Source organism: Tamandua tetradactyla, chromosome 14, assembly GCF_023851605.1.
Source record: "Tamandua tetradactyla isolate mTamTet1 chromosome 14, mTamTet1.pri, whole genome shotgun sequence".
Lineage (NCBI taxonomy): Eukaryota > Metazoa > Chordata > Mammalia > Pilosa > Myrmecophagidae > Tamandua > Tamandua tetradactyla.
The window spans coordinates 17321502-17342367 of NC_135340.1; the positions used below are offsets into that span (position 1 = coordinate 17321502).

Here is a 20866-nt window from a genome sequence, read left to right on the forward strand (position 1 = left end):
TCTTATGTAGCATACGCTCTGAAAATTGAGTCAAACTATGAATTGAAAAAATCCCTTTCTGGGTACATGTAATGCAAGACTTTTTCTGCTAAATAAGCAAATTTAGATTTATAGCTTCTCTGCCTTTATTTTATATTACTTAAAGATTTAAAAATAAAATATTCTCTTACATCTTCCATACCCACAAGCAAGCATAACCCCTAGTTCTCAAGAATACTGTTTTTTTTTACTTATGTTTCAGAGCCTTTTACAAAGAAACATAGCATCAAAATAAAAGCAAAGCAAGAGAAAAAGCAAACATTCAATGATTAGGGAGTGCATTATAAATTAGAGATTTTGATTCATAAATTTGGAATTTTCATGGTGAAAAATTATGAGTGTACCCAAATATCATAGTATGTGCCTGGAAGAAAGCTCAAGATGGTAAAATTACCTGGCAACTTTCAATTTTAGTTCCTCTCCCAGAGATCTGGCTCCCTAAAGATATTTTTCCCTGACATAAACACTGCACAATGGTAACTCATCACTTTCCATAAGAAAAACCATATGAAAAGAGGACAAAGGGCATCAGCATGTTCAAACCATGTCATAATTCGGTTAAATGACCCTCAGAAATCAGAGACTTAGAAAGTCAACACAATGGAAAGCTGGTTTGAGGAGACTGAAATATACTTTATTCTCTTAAGGAAAACAATATCTTACAAACACCCTCAAAACAAAATCAAAATTATATAATTTCTTGTGAGTTAATATGAGCTTCCTGTTGCTAACAATACTGAGTCCAGGAATCTATAGTTGGATAGAATAATGGATAGAAACTTGAGTTTATGAAGAAAAGTAGGGTGGCTTGAAAAGAAAAGGGAAATGCATTTTTATGAGAGTAACATTCTATCTGGAACTACAAGGGTTAATACGAGGTAAGGAGAAGGAAAAGGAGAGATGAAGGTAATAAGAGAAAATGAACAGATGAAAGAAAGGGTTCAATGGAAGGTATTGTTGGTCAGAGCTAGGTGTCAGAAACAAAACCAGAAAAAATGGGAACTCCTTCAACATTGGAAGGAATAAAGAAGAATGTACACCACATTGTAAAAAGTAAAAGAAAATAAGAAATAATAAAAAGGCATTCATGGTTTCCACAGAGCATATCTGTGAAAAAAAATAAAGCAAGCAAGCAAGCAAGAAAAGAAACAGCGAAATTGAAATTTTCTCCAACGGTATCTCATCTAGAAAGCTTCATTGTACCTTCCCTTTCACATCGAGAACTTAATTTTGCATTCCTTTTGTCTGTCTGGAGGCACATTTTGAGTTTATTCCATGGATTTCTTTTTTCTTCAGAAGTTCTCCTTCCTGGCTAAAAGATAGGAATAAAAATCAGATCCTTGCCTCTTTGTCCCCTTTTGTTCCAAGTTTAGGAAGGATGGGAATGCCTTATTCATGAGCGCTTGGGTATTTGATCATTTTCTTTGCTGTACTCATAACAGCTACGATTTTCATTGTCTGTAATACACTCTCCTCACGATGTGATGCTAACTCTCTCCTGTGAATTTACTCTTAATCAATAAAGCTCCCTCATAAGTTCATGGAATAGAAAATTATACATTGAATTGCTCCACTCAACCCCAGGGGTGTGGTTCTAAACTGAGGACACTTTATATTTCGGTTAGAATCTCCATAAGGACGAGTGATTTACTGGGGAATACCAAGACTGCCCTAAATCTTGGCTTGGATAAACTCAAACTCCAGGTTTGGTTCTGGAAGGAGCTAAGTCTTTCCTTGACTCTTTTGCTGGGTTTTGGCCCAGGGTAAGAGAGCTGCCCACACCAGATCCCTATTTGCAGCTTTGGGTTGATGCTGACCGGGGCTCACCTCCTATCTGGAAGGATAGACTGCCTGCCAATCACTGCCCTAAAATACACCACGTGGGGGCAGGACTAGGACCGGGCGACTGCATGTGGTCATGAACTGGTTCTCTAGCCCTGCTCAAACTGCCTGTCCAAGGAATTTCAATTTATCTCCCTATAAACTCAAGGGTGTCAGTTATTTTTCACCTCACAGGGATATACAAGCTTATAGACGCAGCAGTCACAGCATTTGTTGGGGTCCCATGGAATGAAGACATTGCCATTCGCTGGAGATGGCAGCCCCCACATATGCAGCCTGCATTTGCCCATTTCCCGCAAGGCACTCAGGCAGCAGTCCTTATACCGAATTCTCTTTGGTGCCCATGGCAACACCGTTTATTAATGCTGTAATGTTACTGCAGGGCCCTTTTTCTTTTCCTTTTTTTTTCTGGAACCTTTCTGAAATGAAACTTCAATAAACTGTTGATGCTGCAGTTTTTGCACATCCTTCAACTTGTGCAGAACCCACAGTCAGAACTTACGAGCCTGAATCCAATCAGGTTCAACCAAGTCACACCATCTAAAAGCGGCTTATGCCTTCTTACTGATTAAACCTGCCATTTTACAAAAGCTTGCATTTCAGAATTCATTTTCCTCCTTTCACTATTTTCTCTTAATTGCTACAACAGAAAACTAGATTCGGAAGCAAACTCTTGCTATCCTGTACTTAAGATTTACATGACTATACACACATAAAGTGGGTATGTGTGTGTGTACACACAACACTTGAAGGAATGTGCATTCAAAAGCTCATAGATATTCTAGATTTATATCTAGAAAGTTCTATGGAACGTCCTTTCAATTTACCATACCTCTGGGCTATCTTATTAAACTTAGTAGCATTAGTTAAGAGCAGAACCTTAAACCCCCACCCCCATCCCCCATGCAGGATGTATTTTATAGGTCACGTATTTGCTCATTTGTACATACTTCATAATTAGTTTCTGAAAAGAAATGACGAATCATCAGTTTCTGAGAAGAAATTTGCTACTGGTTCAGTTGACATTTGATAACATTTCCTGATTTAGCTTCTTTTCTCCCAGAGTACACTCCCAAAGCACCCTGATTTAAGGTACACTCACACCGTCACGGGGTATTGTGTATTTACCCAGTTTATCCATTTTTCCTGCTTTGATACCATTCCGATTCTTTCAGCTTTTTATTTTAAATAAAAACATTTTAAAATTGTATTCATTTAGTATGTCTGTCACATAGAGATTAAAAACCCTAATACTTCTTCATTTGTACGTCACCTAAAGAACCTCTTTAATAAACTGCATTAGAATGCCAAGTTAATTAGAAGAGCCAGAACTCTATGCTGGAATCACCCACCTCTGAAAAGCAGCCACTTACTTCTTGGATAAAAAGCAACAGCTGGTGAAAGCACAGAGCCGCTGGCACCGCACACCTGGTTAAAGCAGGGAGGCGGTGAATGGAAAGACATTCTTTACGGAAATTTGCAGGGGGAAAAGGGGCTGGATTTTAAAAGCTGGAATGGAATTTGATCCAAAAACGCAGGGTTAAATCTTGCTTTATAATCAAAGATGGATAGGCCCAAACACCAGGCTAGGGCATGGTTGGGGTTGCAGGGCGAAGCTGTCTCTGACAGCTTTCCCGAGGACACCAGTCGCAGGGTAATTCCGTTCTTTCCTTAGGTAGACCCAAGCTGAACCTAACAGGAATTTAGGTGAGACCTGGTGGGCTGCAGTTGGAGGACTGTCTGTTGATAAGGAAGACAGGCATTTCTTACGAAGAAGAGTTTTTGGGTTGCTCGTAGCAAAGATTGGAACAGGCAGGGGGACCGTTAAACTTGACAGGTTTGCTAAGCAATGCCAGGTAGTTAGTGTAAGAGATGGTCTTTTCCTGTGAAGTGTTCCATTAATTATCCGTGTGGGCAGGGATTGTTTCTCTCGAGCAGTTTCTGATACAGATAGTCACACAGTTAATGAAACTCCATCTGGATAGGGGTTTCCAAGTGGGAGTGCTGGCTGAATTCATTAGTTTCTGATGTGAGGCTTCTTTTTTTTAAGCAAAGAGAAAACCCACAGTCCAAACAAACAGCGTTTGTAAAGTTCTGAAAAGACCTTGCTACTGAAAATGAGAAAGAAAAACAAAAAGGAACTAATGCTTTAGAGGTAACCCTGTTTTCTTTAAAATGAGAAACAATGGTAAAGGTTTCCGTATGTAATTAAAATATTCTGAAGTTAACATCGCCACTGGCTCTGAAAGGACTCAACAGGAAACTGCAAAGAATATGGTATTTTCTTTGAAATGATTTAAGGTATGCTCCTAAGTAGACAATGGGTTGGTCAGTAGCTTTTACCTTAAAAGGATAAGCAATTATGGTACATCCAGGAAGGAAGAAACAAGGTTAAGGAGAAAAAGGCAGGTTTATAATATGGAAGTGGCATTTTCAAGTGTGTATATTTGTCATTGACCTAAACTGAAATTCAGCTTGAAAATGATACCTTGTATAAAGTCTGATTTTACTTAGAAAGTCACCTTTTTTCTTAAAAATAAACTATGACACCCCCCCAGCCCCTCCAGTTTAAAATATCTCATTTAAAAACAGACAGGAGATGACTCTACTCACACCTGACTAAGCTCTCCTTTCCCAGACAGAGGTCTTCCTTTCCTTATAATTAGGGGTTAAATGCACAGTCCAGGGGACATCCTCACTCCCCAGGAATTGGCTCCCCAGGGGCCCCTGACATTTAATGGTTGAATTTGAAAACCATGGAAACAAGGCCTCAGTAGGTGTGTGGCGGTAGTAGGAAGGACTGAAGAGAATTTAGGCCACTCTGGGTGTTGAAGTTAAAAACCAAGCCAGTTGGGCAGCTGCCTCAGGTTTGCTAAAAAATTAGCCCTTATAAATTCAGGGCCCCAAGCAATCCTATTGTATCCGCGGGGCTCTGACAGATTGGGTTGCAGGGGTGTGGGGGTGGGGGCGGAGGCTTCCCTACGTGGGAGATAGTTGACCCCCATCCACACCTGGGAAAAGGCAAAAAGCAGTGCATGCTATTAGACCTAATGAGCAAAAGCAGGGACACCTGGGATGCAAAAATTAAAAACTAAATACCGTCAAACTACCTGTTAGTCTCCACCTAAGAGAACTCAAAAAGGCTCAACAACTCCGTCATTTCTGGACTTTCCCTTTGCTCATCGACGCAGACCTTGGGAATTTTCTGATTCCTTCTTTTCTTGCAGGCTTTTTTATATTTTGGGGGGGGGGGGGTCCTTAATGGAGATCTTGAACTGCAGAGCCGCCGTGTCAGAACTCAGATGGTTAACATTCACTTCTTGCTGTTTTATTGCATATTACTGTGCGCGCCTGAGCAGCGGGAGCAGATTCGGGCAATTACAATCAAGTCAGGGCACACGCCGCGGCGCGGCAACACGGGCATGATGAGGATACTGATGAGGCACTTATCGAAAACCCCACATCATCCACACTCATCAGCCACAACATGTCACCCCAAATGAGGCATCAGCTGCCTTCAAAAGGCTCATTGCACAGTGTTTACCGCTTCCCTCGGACCCACTTTTGATTTTACGGTCAGAGCTGGGTTCCAACAGCAGCTGCCTGGCAAGGGCAGGTCTGAGGCTCCCGGCAGCTTCCCCGGCAGGGAGTCGGGGGGCTTTGTCCGGGGGGCTGGCAGGGCGAGGGGACGTGGGAAGGCAGAGAAGTGTCCAGTTCCGCTTCTCTCGGAGTGGAATCCCTTTCCCAGAAGGGGCCCTTGATTAATTTCAAGCACTAGCACACAGTGGTGGCATAATGGGGGTGGGGGCGGGGAAGCCAAATAAGGAGCCGTTCAAGGCTCTCCTTAAAATAGTAACGGGTGGGCGGCGCCTCTCCTGCAGACAAAAGTCCTAGACAGGTCAGTCCCTTTGGAAAAGACAGATCCAACCAGGAGAGCCGTTCAATTGGGAACGATTTTTAATTCTTTTGTCACCAGCTCACTCTTGGGCGCTTTGAGGTTCGCGTAGGCATTTATTAGCAATTTATAAGAGTTTATTGCAAAAACCTAGTTTTTCTGCTATTGGGGAAAAGAGGTACATTCCTAGTAATATTCCTTAAAACTATTCCTTGTTGCTTTGGGTTAATCCAGCTTGCGGCTAAACACTTGTTGGAGGAATCTAATTGTTTGCACTTGAAAAAATAAACCATTGCTACCTATTTTTTAATCCATGTAATTTCTAGTGGAGGGAAGGGAATGGCTGATACTTTTTGCACATATTTTTTATGGTTGGATTAATCAATGCCCTTTATTTTAAAGCTAAAGTCTCTGGATTTTGTAAAAATTCACCCTACAGTAAAATATTTTCCAGTTCAAGTCAGAGCAATCGAGCCAATACCAATAAAAGCCACAGATACTTTCTGTTTTTCACTCTTTATGACCTTTTCAGCAACCCTTCTACCCCCCACAGTGAGTGCTGTCTCAGCCATCCAAAATGGTGAGATTGAATGGCGGCATGTGGCCAGGAGCCTGGCAGGAGACAGGCATGAAATAAAGCAAGTTTTCCATCCTGGAGATAGTGCCACACTTCATTCAGCAAGGTGGGCTGGGGGGTGGGAGATAGATTCAGAGACGGTGTGGACACGGGACGGGCCACCAGAAAGAGCCATAGACCCTGATGAGGGTCCAAGCCCCAGAAACAACCCCAGTGTGCATGTCACAGGTCAGAAGTTATAAACGCACTTCCTTTTCAGTTTAATCGCAAGCATTGCTATTTTTTTTTCTTCACTGTTTTTATATGATTCTAAAGCAGTTGGTATTAGGCCTTTAATGAGATTTTAACATCTTTACAACTGGGGAACAAAACTAAATGCCTTGTTTTGTAGACCCCTGGGTTTGAAGAACTTTGATATCAATGTTGAAAAATTACCTTTTCTGGAAAATCACTCTATCTACTTTTAGAAGTTAACTTAAGCCAGAGTCTCCAGAAATTTCAGGAAAGGGGTTCCTTGACCTCTATATGGCCTCTCTAGTCTGTCTCAGAGGTGGTGCTAGTTCTTTCTCTTCTAAATCTTCTGAAACTCCTTTCATGTCTTTTATCTGACGGCATTCTAGTTTGGTCCTTCCTACACAAACTCTTTTGTGGCTTCTGAGGGTCTTAAGTTCACAGGTTTGCACTGCATGCTTGGATGCAAGGGAAGACCCCGTGCAGGTCCAAGACAGTGACCAGAAAGCTCAGTGTTGGCTTCAGAGGAGATAAGGCAAAAAAGCATAAGTAAGTCAACATCCACCTTTCTTGTCTTAGATTGAGCAGAGCCTCCAGTGGGGAAGAGGAGACTTGATGCCTCAAGAACTTGTGCTTATTAGACAATGGAAAGTGCATACTAAAAGGAATTGGAAATATGAATGTAGAAAGGAAAATGGGTGGGTACCAGCACATGGGGAAGAATTTTGGAAGGTGAGATTAAAAAATTCACTCACAACTCTGTTTCAACTTGGTCCTTCCAAATTTTGCCTATGATTGTTTTTCACTAAGTGATGCCTCATCAACTTTTAACTTAGTCTTTCCTTTTAGAGCTCTCCAAGTAGGTGACATCTATCTGTGATATAAATAGAGAAAATGAGTATTTAATTAGAGTTCGGTAGTAGATTATGGAGAGGATTCATTAAGTGGTCAGATATATTTACATGGACTTTAGCAACCTTCTAACCATCAATGCCTACGTAGTTTTTGTTTCTAGGGCTTGCAACCACTACTTATAATTCATTAGGGAAATGGAATATCGTTGTATGTGTATCAGATACTCTGTAATATCTTGCTACGGGTAGAAGCTTGGGTGGAGACCGGGGGAGGAAGTGCAAATTAAAATGCAGCATGATATTCTAGTCAATTATTCGAACCAAATGGAAAGGAACTAGTCACGGAGGATATCTAGAGGCACTCACTGGTCAGATGGCTACTGCGTCTCCTAGTTCTCCACCTCTGGCTTAAGAATGGAGAGAGAGAAAATCTTTCAGGGTCTTTGGTGGGAGCTCCAGAGAAGAACCAGGCTAAAAAGAAACCGTTTTCTTGTGTGTCTATGCATGCAGCATCCACGTTTGGAGTGTGTGTGAGTGTGTTTTTGTGGGGTCATCATCTAACGCTCTTTGTGATGCACATTCTAAATTAGGCAAAAGGGATGCATCTTTCAAATGCAGATCATGTTTGCATTAGAAGAGCAAAGAGAACACTTGTCAGTTTCAGAACATTTATGTGCTAGAAGTACTGTTAGCAGAAGAGCAGTTTAGATAAATTCAAGACTTTTTTTTTTTTGCTGATCACAAACATTAAGCTTCACACCTGAAGCCCTCAACCCCCTGCTGGGCTCTAATCCTAGCACCATTCACCCTTAGAGACTCAGAGTGCTGTGCCTCAGCTCTCAAACCTTTGATTGCCCTTAGTTTGAATGCCACCACCTGCAAAAATGCCTTTTTATTCCCTTTGAGCCTCTTGAGAAGGAAGTAAAAATGATAATTCATGACAAACATTAATTAATTGTTTACAAGATGATCTTTTCTTTTTCCAACTTCTGTTCAGCAGACATGTTGAACTGCAAGATTCCACTCGTGACGCCAGAAATTTGTCAAGAGGCCGGCAATTGTTGTTTCTCACTGAGGCATGGGCCTGACTGCAGGGCATTGTTTCTCCAGTTCAAGTGGGCCTGTCTGGTTCGTGTGGAAAGAATGGGGGTGACATGCGTGAGTTCCCGAGGATAAAGGAACTGCCGGTTCTAGGAAGGAACAGGAGTTTAGCCACTAATGCAAAGTAAATAAACATTTTTCACCACCTCTTGCTCCATGTGATTTTTAAAGGTCAAGAGCTGCCATTACAGTATTTTAAAAGCTTCAAATTATGTTTAAAGAACGTATCACTAAACTCACAGAAACCTTATCAGAATTTAGGAACCTACTGTGATTGTTTAATCCTTGAGTTTATCATCACTGGAAGGTGGATTGTGAAAGGAATGTAGATGCCCTGTCGTGTCTGATACCCTGCAATTTGCTCCAAGTGAACTCTGCTTCAGTTCTCCCAAATGTCGTTCAAAATATGGTAAATATTGAGACATTTCCATTTCAAAATTTCACACAGTCCCCACTGCAGGTCAAAAATTTGGAGAGATAAGGTTCTGGGCCCTTCACAACAAACCTGTTCAAAATGCAAAGAATGGGCCATGTCCCTGTGTATGTGCGCGAAAGAGAAGTTTAGGAAAAAAAAGAGGGAGATTTCTTTTTTTTAAATTAAAGAATAAAAAGCTTACTTCAAGCAAGGGTAGAGTAACAGTGGAAAGACTTCCTCAGCAACTGAGGTTTTCAGATTTCAAATTAGGAGCCCTTAGATCACGGCGGCTAGGCTAAAAATCAATTCTATATTTTCTGAGTTAATACTGAGGATTGCACTTAACAGACATGGAGACTAATAAGGTATGCAGAAGGAGTAAAAGCAGCGCGCACACACAAATTCAGGCCTTCGTTTTGGCCATGATCCAGCACAATGATGTTTCAACCAGATTTTGAAAAAAAAAAATCAATAACATCTGTGGTATAATGGTTAATTAAAGCAGCTCTTCAGCAGAGCTCAGGAGGAGAGGCTCGGCCTGAAATTCAGACAGCTGAAGCTTGATTATCAGGAAAGAATGCTTTTTTAGCTATGAGTGGATAGGCCAAAAGCTGCAATGCGCCAAAATGGGGAGAAAAATTGCTTTTATTTTAACTTTCTTTAAGTAATCAATACATGCTTTTCACCTGCATTAGGACACCGCTCAGCTCCAAAGCCTGTTTCTCCACTTCAGCATAAATTCTAGCCACTGTCTTTTGAAACTCAGCTTTAAAACAGAGCCCCCATCCTTTCGAAAGCAGAAGAAAAAGCAGCAAGAGAAACGAATATGCAGGCTGGGGTGCATGTGCTCGAGACCAGTTAAAGCCCAGGCTCTAAATGGATGAATCCATAAAAAAAAATCAAGGAATTAATCCATAAGCTATAAGCAAAGCTGACCTGACCTTGGGGTACATAGAGGGGATAGCGAGAGTACTGAGGTTGCATAACAAAACGACTGAAAATTCTCAAGAAAACTGAACGGCGAGGTCAAATCCACCCCACACCCCCCCCCCCCTTTTTTTTTGTCTTCCTGTTGTTTGATTATTTTGCTTGGGATATTTTCATTTACCTTTTTGGAAACAAAGGCCAGAGAAACGATGAGTATGTCTCCTGGCCACTGGAGGCAAGGTCAGTGAGTGACTTCTCCAAAGAAAATAAAACTGGTAACACTGACAGTTTCCTTGGCACCTTGCTTTTAGGCTTCTATTCTGATATTGTTTCTGGACAGTGAATCTGCTTCTTCGTATTATCATTGTCAAATTCAAGAAGGATTTGCAAAAAGATATTATACCTTCGGATCACACGAGAATAGCATATATGCTTAGTCAAGTGGTCATTTATTACCATTTTCATTCAACATGTTTTTCTTCAGAGCCAAGCATGAACCCATCACTGCTGAGTGCTAAGGTTATGAGGATAAATAAGAGTTGGTTTCTGCCCGCATAGCCTGTTAGAGGGATGCATGCATGTGGACGAATAGTTGCAAACACAGTAGAAAAGAGCTCAAATAGAAGCATATAGAAGGGTTACAAATTTTGAAGCTCTCTCCACTCACCTGCAGGCCAGAGGGGCAGAGTGAGGGGTAAGAGAGAGCTCAGAGGGGTGGGGACAGGATGATGTGACATTGGAGCAGAATCTTGGAGGATGAGGAAGAGTCTCCAGCAGACAAGGGGAAAAAGGTAGATACGACTTTGAGCAAGTGGTTCTACTTATGTGAATCATAAGGATTAATTCTGAAGAATTTATATAGGAAAAGTGATGTAAATGTCTATAAAAGCTTCAGAATTAATCTTTGTCTTTTGTATCATCTATCCTTTGAAGGACTATCAGAATCAGATATTTCAAAGCCTTCCTTTATAGCTTTTGCAGTCTAGTTTTTCATTCTCTCATCTGCCCACACTCATTGAAGGCTGGAAAATGCACTGGTATCTTCTCTTTTCTAAATTTTAAGACATTCAGTATCTTTGGCTTTTTCTCAGGAGTCAAGTTTTTTTTATCTTATGACTTAAAAAAACAAACTGCTTCTGAGCCTTTTTCCGATTCCTTTCCTTTCTCCACAATTTCAAAATGTGAAGTAGATGACCTGCCCATCTGTAAGTAGAAAGGCTGGTGGTCTTCGGCTGTCATTCTCCTGTCATAAGGTGGGAGGATGTAGGGTTTTTTTAAATTGATTTTTAACCTTTTTACTGTATAATATAAATAAAAAAGCAACAATTTTCAAAGCAGTCTTCAACAAGCAGTTACAGGACAGATCCCAGAGTTTGTCATGGGCTACCATACCATCCTCTCATATTTTTCTTTCTAGCTGCTTCAGAATATAGGAAGCTAGAGGGCTTAAATAGTTTTTTTTTTTTTTTTTTAGCAACACAACCAACTTTTTTTCCTTCTTTTTCTGTGAAAATAACAAATACACAAAAAAGCTGTAAATTTCAAAAGTACGATGTCGAGAGTGTTTAAATATGAACCTAAGACCAAAACTGTCTAGTTTAAAATCCTGCTCTTCTACTTACTGTATGAGCTTGGGCATGTGACGTCATCTCTTTGGGCTTCAGTTTACCCATCTGAAAAAATGGGGATTATAATGTTGACTGCTTCAAAAGGTTTATGTGGATTCAATGAGTTAATATTTCTAAAGTGTTTAGAAAAGTGCCTGGCACAGAAGAATTGTTAAATCAGTGTTTGTTAAATAAACTATAGTTAGCACTTATTCAGCCTGTGGCCCTCTGACATAGCTTGTTTCTGTCAAAGTTTTGCCTGTTCATTTTCTTACCTTATTTGCTAGTTCATTTTATCACACCAGTTGTGCAGGTCAACCTTTCCCAATCTTGATATGGATCAATTCTTGACTATCAATTATGCTTGATTGTTATCTTTTGGGATATTTACAAGTCATACTTAAAATCTATTATCTTCCGATTTTGTATTTCGTTATCTATATTTTAAAATTATATTTGTTTTTGCAGCCAGGATGCCAGATTTTCTTCCCTAGCAAAGGAGTGATATTTGCCTTTGCATTTCCCTTGTATCATTTCTATGGTTTTGTGTCTTGAGGATTTAATATAAGCTGGTGTAATTTCAGTATTTGCTGCCACTTATTTAGCACCCTGCCTTTAATTCTTTTCAGAATAAGGGCGGTATAAACACTTAAATAAAATTTAAGGTGTACTATCTTGAGCCATCCATCAATCCAGGCACCTGCTATCTTTGGGCATATGGAGATCCAATGTGAATTGCTTAGGATTTGTTTCAGCTAATATTAACAGAAACTTAACTACATAGCTTAAACACCTTCAAGTTTATTCTCTTGTGTTAAGGAAGGCGGGAGGCACAAGCACAAAGAATGGGAGCTCCGTGGTTCTTATTGCTCTCTGATTTTGATTTTCACTCTCAAGGTCATCTCATGGTCCAAAATGATTGTTAAAATATCAGCTGTTGCATCTGTATCCCAGGCAGCAGGTTGAGAGATGGAAGTAAAGTTTTCTTAAAGGGAACTTAAGGAGTCTTCCTAGAACTACCACGAAACTATTCTGCTCGTGTATTATTTGCCAGAACTTAAGTCATATACCTAGCTGCAAGGGAGTCTGAGAGATGCACATTTTAATCTAGGTGTCACTGGTCCAGTCAAAAAGTCAGGATTCTGGGTGGGCCCTGGTGGCTCAGCAGGTAGAGTTGTTGCCTGCCATGCTGGAGACCCGGGTTCAAATCCTGGTGCCTGCCCATGCCAAAAAAAAAAAAAAAAAAAAAAAGTCAGGATTCTGATGCTAAGAAAGAAAGGAGGAATGAATTTTAGAGTCCATGTAGCAGTATCTGCCACAGAATGGTTTCTGATGATGAGGAACTCAGAGTTCAGTGGCAATGATAGTTTGATGAATAAACAATTAAGATAGAGCGAAATAAGAGTTATTTAGTTTTATGCAAAGTTGGTGACATCTTTTTTTAAATTTTCCACTCATAGATATAATTTATTCCTCTTCCATACAGTTTTCTCTACTTTTTCCCATCTCCTGCCTCTCCCCCCGCAGCCACTCCCATCTTATATGCTAAACTAGGCACAGTTAAGTGTGGCCTTTTCTTGTTTCCCAAAGTACCATCTCCATTGACCAGCAGGGACTTATGCAAGTGTATGTCTCACCATAAGTCACGAACAACTCTGAGGGGAGAGTGCAGGCCTTAGTTACCTCTATAAAGAGAGAGTGTTTGGTTTGCAGGTGCACAATTGTTGCATGTAGGATGATTTTTAATGCTTGAAAAAAAATGTTTTTTTAAAAGAACACCCATCTCTCCCAGGTTCTTTGCCACCGAAGATGCATATCCACCTGAGATTATTTCACCAATGTCTAAGGCTTTCCCTAAATTCTGGTCTCGCATTGGTTACCAAAAACACATAACTTTAAGCATATTCCTTAACTTCTCTGGCCTGCATTATCTTAATCCTTCCTATCTCAGACTGCTGAGCATGGACAAAAATGAAAGAGATATTATGAAAATATTAATGTTATGTTTCTCTAAGTCATGAATTGATTATAGTTTTATTTTCATATGACAAGGAGAAAATATCATATAAAGATATATGATGTGTCTGCATATATATGGAAAGTATCACCCCTCTGTGAAGATCGAATGAACTAACAGAAGTGAAAATGCCTTGAAAATTAAGTATTATGTAAACATAAAGGGCTACATTATTATACTATATATTAATAACATTTTCATTAAGATTTCTAAATAAAGGAGGTAGCTTCTAGGTTTCTGTAGTTCAGGAGAAAACGTACGCATTTGAAACCACTATGAAAAATTCCAATGCAGAATATAAGGATGGGCATGATAAAGGGGTTTATATTCCACAAAGAGGCAGCTCATAAAGGCTGAAGAAATATTTTATTTGAAAAATCAAGCAGTGTAGATGATGGAGAATAATTCATTCATCCAATAATGGTTATTTATAAGAAATAATGGGAAAACAGTAAGAAGGAGTATTAAGCTAGAATGAATTAAATAATACAATAAAAGTGATACTGACACAATGGAACTATAAAGCAAAATCTTACTGCTGGAACATTAAAAGCTTGCAGGTCAATTAAACTCCACTGCTAAATCCAGTTCACTTGTAAGTGAAACTCATTTAATTTTTATTTCTAGATTCATTTCACTTGTGAGACTATTGAAAGAGCTTCATAACCATTTAGCTAGCAACATCATCAGCTAAGTGCTACCTATTACAGAGAATTTCAAGCCTTCATTTTTTGTTTGTTTGGTTTTTTTGGAGGCTTAACCATCACACATAAATGCACCATAAGAAGAACTAACAATAATGTCTCACACTTTTCATCTTAAAAGACGTGTTATGCACCTTAACAAATTAATTCAAATAACAGCAAGGCAAGCACTATAGAAAATAATTCCCATTTTACAGATAGGTTAATAAGCAAAATTTCTTAAGATAATATTTATCCTAGAGAAGGTAAGGGTTAGTTATAGCCACAGTGAAATGAAAGAAATTCTTGGATTTTCGAAATGATTTGTGGACCGTGTGTCTTTTATTTCTGAAATGCTCCTTACCACTAGACTAAATAGTATAATCAAACGCAATAGAAATGAATTGTGTCTGATTTGGAACAGGTACTAAAAACCTGCTGTGCTCTGCCTACCTCATTGCTGGTTATCCATGAACATCATAAATACTTCCTGGCTTATGACCGTCTGTCTTTTTTTTTTTTTTTTTTAAATCATTTAGTCTCTCTGGCTCTCAATGTCCTCATATGTAAAATCTGCAGAATATTTTCATGCTTATTATCTGTACATACCTACTTACTCACCTCATGTGTCCTTATGAGAGAAAGGATGCAAATATGTTTGACAACTCAAGTACCTCTAGTTCAAAATGTCCTCTACATCCCCATTCCCAACGCCACTAAAGACAAAGAAAGAAAAACTCACACCAACTGAAACTCACAAGGAATTTTTTTTCACTGACTTTACGATTGAGGAAGCTGGAGTGAGAAAAATAGTAATCAGCCTGTGATATGTTTCAACAAAGATAACAGCCCTTTCTCACCTGTGGCCAACACTTCAGTACCAGCTGTTCCCAAGCCCCTTCTCCTTTGCCCCCGAAAGACTTACTTTCCAGTCCTGCCAGTGCTGTCCCCCTTCCCTTGAACGTGAAAGTGAGAGGACAGCAATCTTGAGATGAAGTGGGGAAGTGCCTGTGGATGAAAAGCTAACACCCTAAGCATGGCAGAGCAGAAGCTGCCAGGCCAATCCCGAAATTACTCACCTCCAGACCTGTCGGGCAAATAGTAAATATTGGAACAGCCCATTCAGCTGTTAATTTTTCTGTTACTCAAATCTGAAAGCATTCCTAACTCAAACGCCGCACGGAAGGGTTGTGGTCTCACTCTGACCATCTCCTCTTCTTCTGGTTCAGGACAGAGATGTAGGTGGGTGGATTTCCACCACTGTGCAGTTGCTGCATTTTAAAAGAAATAATTATGATTTCTCTGATTACAAAAGTAATCGATGTGCAGTGCAGAAAATGTGTAAGGTCCAGAAAGACGCAAAGGAAAAATAAAATCACCCATAATCCCACTACTCAAAAATAACAACCATTATTATTTTATATCCTTCCTTTCGATGCATAAATACATATATATTCTTTTTAAATGAAAAAAAAACCTGGGAGCTTGCTGTACATGCTGCTTTCCTATTTTTCAATATATAGTTAATATTTCTTTCATATTTACATCTTTGTCAACCACAGTATTTTAATGGTTATGGGGTATCTCATGAGATGGAAATATCAGCATTTATTTGATCAGTATTTTACCATTAGCCATGTAGGCTATTTTCAAATTTTCCCTTAACAGCAGTTACTGATCCTGAGCAAAATGCTTTGCATATGTCCCACATCATTTCTGTAAGATACATTCCTAGAGGTAGAATTACTGGGTTCAAAAGAAGCAAGTACATTTTGAAGACATTTAATGTATATTTCTAGGTGGGCTTCTGAAAAAGTTGTAATAATTTGTACTTCTGCCAACAGTTCATGAGCATATCCTTTTCCCTGCGGCTGGCATGCATTTGGAGGAAACCAGATTCTTGTCCTGCACTGGCCCCCATGTTCTCAACAATTCACATTTTGATGTGCCCTTCCCAAGAAACCACTAAGAAAAAAGGGGGAGCATTGGGGAGGACTACTTGGGGTCCACAGAGCCATGGCAAGTGCCATTCCTTCCAATGACAGTCAGGGTGGGGGCTGGGCGCAGAGCGTGGGGGACCGAACTTGAGGTAGAGGGTGTTTGTGTGTTTCACAGGTGTGGAGTGTCAGTAAATCAGCCTACAGAGGGAGCAGAGGGTCCATTTAAGTGTATCAGAGTCAAAATAAGGCTGCTACTTTGAATGAAAGGTGATACCTAGAACACAGCACCCTGGGAAAAATGAAAGAAAGGATTTTTTACAGAGAAGAAAAAATAAGACAGAACTCAGATTTCCTCTCTTCAAAGTAAATACCAAAATTATAGAGAGATTGTGGTACAAATAGGTTATAGTCAGTGCAGTACCATGGTGTTTTTCTTACATGAAGCTATCAGAAGGACAGTCACAGATATGCAAAGACTCAAAGAGCGTGTGCTCCTTTTTGAAAAGTTTGCCTGAAGATGTACTGCAGCTAACAAAATGTGAATCAAAATGAGCTCACAAATAAGAGGAATTGTGGCATAGAAGAATTAACAGTAAACATCTGAGCCACTTTAACAGCGTTGAGTCTAAATGATCAATGAAAATGTGATGCCTGAAATGATACGAGATATTTTTTGAAAGAATATTCAAAATACAAAAAAATGCAAAATATTGTTTGAAAGAATATTCCAAAAGCAATTTTTAACATAAATTTGGGCCCCAAAGCCACAGAAAATATTAAGAACTACAGCATATATTGCATTTATTGTATATCAGCGATATTAAAGGTCTAATTATATGCAACTTCAAAGACACATGTGTAAAACAAAATAGGTGAACCCTAAGAGGATGGATTCATATATAAATATTAAAACAAAAATTCTGCCTAACATTCCAGCAAATCAAAGCCAGCGAGCGGTATATTTAAGAATTGTTTAGCCAAGTGCTGTTTATTTCAGGAATGCAAGAATGGTCTAACATTAGGGAGCTGATCAACGCTATGTGCTCCACGGATAGGTTAAAGGGGGAAGGTAAGATGATTTTGTCAAAAGGAAACTGACAAAACGAACTATCAAGAAAGGAAATATGTTGAAATCTAGAGATCAATGGTTTTGTGCTTAATATGATATAAGAATATCTCTCTCAAAGCAAGAGTCATGAAAAAATTCTAGGGATGATTTTATTAAAGATAAGGGTCAGAAAGAATCCCTCCATGGGGCTGAGCCCAATTCCCTCCTGTGTGGGGGTTGGATTTAGTCAGTTGCTTCTAACAAATTAGAATAAAGCAGAAGTGACAGTATATGACTTTGGAAACTAGGTCATAAATTTCACTATGGCTTCCTAGTTTTTACTCTCTTTGGGGAGAGTAAGCCGTAGGGGAAGTTGGCTGCCATGTCAGGGGGATACCTAAGCCTCCATGGGGAGTCCATGTGGAGGGGGACTGAGCCCTCCAGCCAACAGCCATGGGAGCGAGTCACCGTGGAAGCAGACTCTCCATCCTCTCAAACCTTCATATGACAGTAGCTCTGGCCATATCTTGACTACAACTTCATGAGAGCCCCTGAATCATTATGTCAACCTGTCTAATTCCATAACTCTTTTAATCTTCACAGAGAAACCCATTAAGATGAGGAAATTGAGATCCAGACAGCTTATTTTGCCCAATACCATAGGTGATATATTAGTTTTGGGCCTGCTTTAAATGCAAAGCCTCTGCTCTTTGTCATTTGTAGAGTTTTAAAACTCTAAAAGATTTCAAGTATGATTGGCAAACTAGGGGGAAATAGCTTCAACAAATATGACAAAGGGTTGGTGTTTAAAATACATAAGGATGTATATGAATCTCACCACAATGTTATTTATAAATAACAGTGCAGAAATAGTGAATTATATAAATCCATATTATTGGAATTTTGTAACTACTGAACAATTATGTTTCAACCCCTCCATTAAGAAAATAGGCAAGCCAGACTCAGAAAAAATTCATAAAACATGTTTGACAAAGAAATGGTAACTGGAATATAAAGAGCTCCTAAACTCAGCAATGAAAAGAGAAACAACCCAATAAAAATGGGCAAAAGATTTTAAAAGACACTTCACAAAAACGAAAATATACCTATAGCCAATAAGCACCTAGAAAAATGTTAAATACCATTCATGATCAGGGAAATGAAAACTAAAATTAAAACCATGAGGCATCACCACTTTATACTCACCAGAACGTCTATCATCAAAATGACCGCAACACTTAATGCTGGTGAGGATGTGGGACAATTGGAACTTTCATAGTTTGCTAGTGGAAGTGTAGAACGTTAAAACAAATTTGGGTGAATGATTGGCAGTTTTAAAAAAATTAAACATATTGACCCAATGACATAGCAACTCCACTCCTAGGTATTTACTTAAGAGAAACACCAGTCACAAAAAGACCTTTATATAAGAAATGTTTATAGCAACTTTGTTCATAATAGCCCCAAACTCCACTCAGCCCAGGTGTCTTCAGTAGAAAAACAAGATAAACTGGTATAGTTCATACCATGGAATAATGACTAGGAGTAAAAACAAATGAACAACTGATACATAGAGAAAGATGGATAAATCTCAAAAAAACGTTATGTTGAAAGAAAGAAGCTTTACACAGAAGAGCACGTATTATAGGTTACCATAGATATGAAGCAAAAGATCAGGCAAAAGTAATCCATGGTGGGGGCTTGGGGCAGGGATGGATTGGAAAGGAACAAAGGGAACCTTCTGGGATTGATGGTGACGTTTTCTATTTTGATGGGGGTTTGAATTACACAGGTGTATGCATTTGTCCAAACTCGCATGGACACTCATGATCTGTGCATTTTATTGTATGTAAATTTTACCTTAAAAGAAAAGAAACTATAAAGAAATGTTGAACTTGAGTTAAATATATGAATGCTAGAAATATTTAAGAGGAAGTGTAGTTATGTCTGTAATTAACTATGAGCTGCATCAAAAAGAGATGGATGGGTGGATGGGTAGAAGGATGAATATATAAAAAGGTATGTGATAAAGCAAGTACAATAAAATAATAATGGTAGAAACTAAGTGGTAGCTATACAGCAGATTAACATAACATTCTTTCAACTTTGCTATAGGCTCGCAAATGTTCAAAATAAAATGCTAGGAAAAATTGTGCTTTCAAAGAATATTTGATGGCATGGAAATTACTTCAGATACCTTGTTATATATATATTAAAAAAAAACCAGGATAGAATGTTGGGTATGCCCTAATATGTGGTTCAGAGAGGGCAAGAAAGAGAGCACTGAAATAGAGAAAAGTCAGTGGTGGTGTAGTGGGTGATTTTTAGTTTTTTTATACTTTCATTACACTTTCTGAACTTTCTACAATAAGCATGAATTATTATTACTATAAGAAAAACTTTGCATCACCTACATTTTAAAATAGTTTTGAGGGGATGAATTTGAACTTGGAGAACAGAGGAAGACTTTCTGAAGTCACTGGCTTTCCTGTCCCCTGAGGAGCCCACTCCAGGCTGGAACATCATGAGTTGGAGCATTTTAGAGAGGATTTAAACAAGGCCTGGGGAATTTTAGGGTATCTTCCAATTCTGAGGCTCTATATGTAAACCAGAAAGTGCTGTAGAAATGAAAATTTCTCTCGTGTTCTTCTGACCTCTCCCAAGTACAAAACTGCTCCGTGAAAAGGAAAACACTCATCCAAGGTGTCAAGTGCCAGCATACACACGAGCTGGTACAATATGTACCAGGAAACTCACCCCAACCACCAAATCAGAGTTGCTGTAGCTTCTTAACTGTGCGACAGGTATAGTGGAACAATGACAATGTCCCGTGTTTGCAAAATGCATCAGAGCGAGCAGAGCACTCAGTGCACGTAGTCTCATCTAATTCCATGGAGCACTGAGGCAGGGTCTGGAGAGACCTGCAAAGTTGAGGGCAGCGAGATTGCTCGGGTACGCTTGGGCGCTGACCCTGCTTTCTTTCTCCATTTGCATGGAGTCCTTGCTGGTGCTGTGTTTGGTTCAAGAACCAAGAAAGCCTGGTATTTGTAAACATTACCATAAAGAGAAGCACAGAGTTAGTTAGTTCAAGGACATTTTTCTGGCTTAGTGATGCAGTAAGAATGTGGTTTCTTTCTTGTCCTGAGTACCCTATCTGGGGGGAGTTTTAGTCTCAGCTGGATGCCCCATAAGGAACTCAGGGATAAAGGAAAAGCTGAGCAGAAATAGGCTGCCTTCACTCCTGCTCCATGAGTGTTATCCAAGGCTACATTACAGCAGCTGTGTGTTTTGGGTGAAGGGATTTTTCCTATGAATTAGGAACTTAACCTTCAATGGGATACATAGATGCCATTTCCTGTATATTATATTTTATTATTTAATTTTATGTATTTCAGTTGACGAGAAAACTGGAGCTCGGAGACGACAGAAGATCCAGGAGGAGAACGCACAACACCAGTGGTCTCAGTGAAGCAGAGATGGGGGCAACATTTTTCTGGAGTACTGCTCAAAAGAATTTCTAATCAAATCTACCAAATCCTTATGTTTGCCAGTCTAGATAAGAACAAACCCAAAGAGTGCTAACACCTTTAATTTATTAAAGGGTTTAAAAAGTTCTGAATGCGTAAATGTTGCCCTAAGCATTCGAAGAGCTTTTTCCTATGAGGGCAGGACAGCATGGGTCCAAGTTGA

At 39.4% G+C, this 20866-nt stretch overlaps 2 long non-coding RNA genes across 3 annotated transcripts in view; both read right to left on the reverse strand.

The window, feature by feature from the left end:
• Window positions 1-8332: 8332 nt before the first annotated feature.
• LOC143654821 (uncharacterized) lies at window positions 8333-15367 on the reverse strand. Of its 2 annotated transcripts, none has more exons than XR_013161983.1 (4): window positions 15268-15367; window positions 12559-12705; window positions 11504-11554; window positions 8333-8563 (listed from the first exon to the last, which is right to left on the reverse strand). It is a non-coding gene; the product is annotated as an uncharacterized LOC143654821 (long non-coding RNA). The 2 variants fall into 2 exon arrangements; XR_013161984.1 differs by lacking the exon at window positions 15268-15367 and adding an exon at window positions 15114-15193.
• An 8-nt stretch (window positions 15368-15375) lies between these two features.
• The window catches only part of LOC143654822 (uncharacterized), a 39990-nt gene continuing 34499 nt past the window's right edge, over window positions 15376-20866 (reverse strand). Inside the window, exon 3 of the long non-coding RNA XR_013161985.1 lies at window positions 15376-15459. This is a non-coding gene — a long non-coding RNA (uncharacterized LOC143654822). The remainder of the gene's footprint in view (window positions 15460-20866) is intronic.